We start from the raw sequence: 5,845 nt of genomic DNA on the forward strand, positions 1-5,845 counted from the left end.
CTGTGTGTCCCTGGCACCCTTGTAATCTCCAGGGCCTAGAAGTAATAAATATTTTTCTTCAAAGTTTCCTAAGGTTCTTGCTGAAGGGCATCTTGCAAGGTAATAAGGACCAGGAGGGTTGGTCCAGTTGTAACACTGCTTTAGAAAGACTAGACGTCTGTGCAGAACTCACCAGCACCGGATGAGCGCCCCAGGCATTTCTAGCCAATAGCATTACTGTCGATAGACTGACCCTGTCACAAAAGAGAAATGCATGGCACTACAACCTTACTATGGTTACAATGCCACTAACTGACAGGAATTTTTCAGCTTCAATGTAAACTTATAGAACCACCATTGTATGTGTGGTCCATTGTTGATGGAAGCATTGTTACGCAGTACATAATCATATATATATATCTATGATTATTTATAGATTTAGTAACCCTCTGTTTTCCCCCCTGGGGACAGTTTTCTATTAATCACCTCCACAGTTATCTGCAAGTCAGATCCATCCAGTACCATTTTGGCCTTGCCATACCTTAGGAAAATTGCATCTGCCTGGCTTGGAATGGTTAAGTTCCACCACCTGTCCTCTACTGTGCGCTTGTGTGGGGGGTGTGTGTGATGTCCTTTTATCGATGAGTCCTGTTCTGTCATGGCATTTCCTACTGTCAGCCCTGGTCTGCTAAAGAATGCCAACGCTGAACTTTTTACTGATGTTGGTGGTCCTCTTACCAGGGCCATCTTGTTGCTTCAGTAGGTGGTGAATTCTCTGGAACACCAATGTCTGGTGGGTGTTTCTCCATACGTAATGCACCCACTGTAGCTTGTGTGCTTCCCCGAGCCCTTCACTCACTTCTTCTACCATCTGCTGTGGCAACTCTGGCATTTCTATTCCCACTTAGTGTGAGCTACTGCTTTGTCCATGCTTCTAGGAGCCATCCTGGGAATGTGTTTGCACTGTCTCTTGGTGTCCTCGCCAGAAATTTAAATCATGTATCCTAAAGAGTCTCTCAAATTAATAAACTGTTTTAAAATAATATTTTCTGCTCTCCTTAGCCCAGCACCTTTAGAAATCAATCCTATCTATAATCTTCTAATTTGTGTTTATAAAAGATGGCTATGTCTTGTAGTTCCTTTGCTGTATAGTTCTTTTTCTCTCTTAACATGCCTAGCATGGCTGTGTTTACTACAACTTATACTATAGGCCAGGTGGGTAGATAGGGCCAAATCCTGAGACTGCCACATGCCGTCTTGCAAGAAAAAGTCTTCTGCATTTTCTTTAAGTAAGAGAAGAGTGCTGGCCATTAATAGGAAGGGATATACTACTTCTGTAGGCTCTTGGGAATCTGGAGATTCAAAATTTGAGTTGGGGTATCAAACCAGGTGTCCCCACATATCAGGGTCTGATTTTCACTCAACCGGGGCCATGACCTTAGCATAGTAGATCTGCCTAAGTTAAGAGTTTAACCTTTGAAGTTTAGCTATTGTTACACTAATTCTGGGAACTGCTCAATTTTCTTGCTCTTCTGCTGAGGGAGATGAGAGCTTCTTTGTATGCTGCTAAGGAGAACCTCTGCCTTTCATTCCTAGATTATCTTTTTCCAACACCTCAACTGAGTCAGAAAAGCCACCCAAGCCCATGGATTTATGGTTAGTATTTCCCTTGTATTTCTCCAGTGGCAGAAACCAGCACAAGTCAATGTACTTTCTTCTACCAGAATGTCATCTAGCTCCTTACCTGCAGTCATTTAACACCTGCGCTCCCTTGCGCCAGGGGCTGTCTGTCCTCCCCCTACCACTAGCAGTACCACTTGTCACAGGCTGGATTCTCTAGGAAGCAGATGCTAATGTGGAGATTGTCATGCAGGGGCTTTATGAAGGTGTGCCTTTGAGTTCAAGACCTATGGAAGAAAATGAAAGGAAACAGGATTGGACAGAGGGGAAACTGAGATGGGATGCAGTCTAAATGAAGCTTCACTCAACCGCGTGGAGACTTCTGAAGTTGGGAAGACCCTTCAGAGCTGTTTTCCACTGGAGTGAGAAGGCTGAAACTTTGCATCCCTGTGTTAAACTGTCATAGGACGTGGCCACCCAGAGAATGGGTGTGACTTTGGGCAAGGTGGCTCTCTTCAGCTACAGGCACTCCCAGTAGTGGGGCAATCCCGTCTTTGTTCTTGGGGTGGGGGGGTGGTTTGAATGGCATATCATAGCACTCACCCTTTGCTTCTATGAGAGGACTAAAATTTTCTGTGTGCATGTCACTGACAGTATATGCTGAAGCTGTGTGTTTCCTGGTGTCTTGGAGCTACAGTCTATGTGACCCCTTCACGCCCTGCCCAGAACTTCCTGGTTCTATGCATTGCTTTGACCATGATGAGGTTTATTTCTTCTTTTTCATAAATTTTTGCTGGCTTTTTTCCTTTCTGCTTTGAATACATTGTAGACAAAAAAAGGGGCCACATACTAAACCTGGCAAGCTAAAGTAACCACATAAGATCATCTGAGATGAAAACTTCCAAAGTAAAAGTAAGTCATGCAGGTAGTCCTGTCCTAGGCTGGTATCTTCCTAGACAAAAGTCAATGTTTAACCTTAATGAAGCCTGTCTACGGTCTTCATGCATCTAAGATAATATACCTTTGGAATGCCAGAGTAATTCCCCGTTTTCCAGACTTCTCAGGGCACACTCTCCCACCAGAGCATGAGACCACAGAACCCCTCATTGTTACCTTGTTCCCCACATAACACCTCTAATGTGATGTAAATGTCCTGTCCCCACCAATGTAAAAGAAGTATTTCCTCTCCATTTTTCTCCCCTAAAAAAGCTATAACTTTATATAATGGTAGAAACAGTACAGATTTCGAACTAAGCTGCAATATCTCTTTTGAACACCCCCATATCCTCATTTTTAGATGGTTACATGGTTTGTTTGTTCTTTTAAAAAAGTTATTTATTTTTATAGAGAGGGGGAGGGAGGGAGAAAGAGAAGGAGAGAAACATCTATGTGCTAGAGAAACATTGGTTCTCTTTTATGCCTTCAACCAGGGACCTGGCCCACAACCCAAGCATGTGCCCTGAATGGGAATTGAACCAGCGACCTTTTGGTTTGTGATATGACACCCAACCCACACCAAGCAGGGATATATGCTTATATTGTTAATTCCACAATAGCATTTATAATATCATTACTGTTGTTTTTCAGGGCTCAGATTGCCTTTGCTCTTGACACATTTGTTTGTGACAGGACCTGTTCTATGCTCTTAACTTCCATATCTGTATCATAAACCTCTTCCTCTTCACTTTCCTCTTGTACAGTTGGAGTCTGTGTATTTTCTTGAATGTCTGAGACAGCATCACCTTGAACTTTGAATTTCTCATCAGCTACTCGCTGTGCTTGCTCAGATATGTTCTTAATCTTGGCTTCCCCTAAAACTATGTAGGTATCTGAAGCTGGGCTCTTGCAGATATCTGGATTTTGTGATGACAAAAGTCATATTCTTAGATTTCTGGATAGTGACCCTAGGAACCCCTGTAACTTGTCAAAGACGCTGTTTAGACATAGTCTTCCATGCTTTGTCTTCACTCTAGCCCTGTTTTGCTTTACTGACTGGTTCTTCATTGACTTCAGCTGCTGCTGCCAGCAAGGATGGGCGTGTGGGATCTTGCTCCTTGAGCTCTGGTACCGGTTTGTCACTGTTGGATTCTGTTCTCAGCCTGGGGATGTGGAAACTCCTGCTTTGTAGCAGGGACAGTTTCTGTAGCTTCACCAGGCATTTGTGCAGGGAATGTGGAGCCAAGATGGAGGCAGAAGGAGAGTTGAGCTAGAGCTGTCTCTCCATTTTATTCTTTATCCAAATCTCAGAGACTTCCCCACTTTGCTTTCTCTTGCCTCTCTAATCTATCACCAAAGAATTTCATGTAACCTTCTTTATGCCTCTTCTTTTGATTGTGATGTATAAAATCAACTACAAAACTGCCATTCTCTGGAGCATTTTCTCAATCTGTTGAGATTTTGCTTTCTGGCAATGGAGTTAGTTTGGCTTAAATAAAATCATAAAAATTCTCAATAGGTTTAGAAACTTCTTACATCAACAATGTTAATAGTTACTATTTATTAAACATTTATATGGACCAGGCTCTGTGCTAAGTAATATATATAGATTGCCCTTCATGAACTATTTTATTATTACTTCAATCCTATTTAGAAATCACGAAATCATTGTTTCATGGATAAGAACAGAGATTCAGAGGGAATACTGTTTTCGAGTCGCACAGCAAGTTCTTGTTGAAATTTATTTGTGAACCCAGATATAACTCCAAATTCCCTAATCTGAGCAATGAGGCCCCCACTGGCCACTTGGTTCTTGACCTCCACCTCCCTGAGCCAAGGTCAACAAGTGCTTTGTGGGCCACCATTTGTAACCAGCATGTACTCCTAAATAATGCCTTTCTGAGGCATGTCTTATACAATCATTTTATTAAAGGTATGACTCTTTCCTGATACATTTTTAGTATTATGTTTAAACCCAAAACTAATCCATCCTCTGAAGGCACAGATGAAATCCCCTTCCAACTGCACTTTGCCTGAGTATTCTAGACCAAAATAGCTTGTGCCTAACAGCTTTTCCACTAAGGAAAACTACTTATTTCCATTTTTACTTAGTATCTTCATATATGTGTCTGCTCCCTTCAACAGATTGCAAACATCACATGCATTCTTATACATCACGACCCTAGATAATGAATTGTACATAGGAGACATCTCAAAGCACATCACATCAATTTTGTATTATGTCATGAATTGCTTAGAAATATGCCTTTGGGCTCTCTTCTCTTTCCTCATTCCCTAGTAATGATGCAACTTTTATCTTGCCTTAGGTTTCCCATGATACTGAAACCCTTATCTATCCTATATATTTTTCATTCTGCACTTTCTCTCTTGTGTAACTCTGCCCTGGGAACTCCAGGCAGTTAAGTTTATTAGTAGTGATTAACACAGCTGGATGTTATATTCTGTATAACAGCTTTCAGATATATAAAACTTTTTTGTTGTCGCTATGATTAAACTCAACAGATCTGGGAAAAACATTCAATGATTTATGGTGTATAGTGGTTAAAATAAATTTTAAACTATTTTAAAATCTTGCTGCATAAAGATATGGCCTGTGGACCAGCAGCAGCACCGGGAGCTTGTTAGAAATACAGAACCCCTGCCTGCCCCCGTACACTGAATCAGAATCTGCATTCGAATGAGATTGTCCAGGGACCGCTATGAATATTTAGTTTTGAGAAATACTGATTTAAAAAGCAATTTAATGGCACCTCTATATACCAATGGCTGTCTGATGCTTCACACAGCTGTAATCATCCCGACAACACTGAAGGTAGGTTAAGTGGTGACCTTTCTATTTTATACATGAGAAGCTGAGGTCCTGATGTGAACTTACCCGAAATCATTCTGCTTCAAGCCAGTAGCACTGATCTTGAGACCCAGAGCTGTCTGCTTTGAGGACCCTCTTTCTGAATTTCTACTGCAGGTATAACAGATGCTACCAGCTTCTGCCTTCCTGGAGACCTCACCATCCCAGAGTGCTCTGGCTGGAGTTAGCCCAGACCCCTCTGCAGTAGACTGGTGGGAATCAGCAACTGGTGGGAATTGGTCCCTAGAGACCCCAGGACCCTCAGCCCTCAGGTATGTAACTCTGTGGTGTGTGTTTCACACCGAATCTCAAGGTTTCTCTGCAGGGTTAACTTCTAATCTACTGTGATAGCTGGCTTCATAATTCACCTTTTGTTACTACCTTTCCTTCCCTACTTTTCTACATCTTCCAATAAACAATGGATAATTAAATCCTTATCTC

At 41.9% G+C, this 5,845-nt stretch overlaps 1 pseudogene; it reads right to left on the minus strand.

Annotated features, from left to right (window-relative positions):
• Positions 1-3,132: 3,132 nt before the first annotated feature.
• LOC118990450 (nascent polypeptide-associated complex subunit alpha-like) lies at positions 3,133-3,758 on the minus strand (annotated as a pseudogene).
• Positions 3,759-5,845: the final 2,087 nt, after the last annotated feature.

This window comes from Sturnira hondurensis, unplaced genomic scaffold, assembly GCF_014824575.4.
Source record: "Sturnira hondurensis isolate 20B ecotype Veracruz unplaced genomic scaffold, ASM1482457v3 Scaffold0007036, whole genome shotgun sequence".
NCBI classification, from domain to species: Eukaryota; Metazoa; Chordata; class Mammalia; order Chiroptera; family Phyllostomidae; genus Sturnira; species Sturnira hondurensis.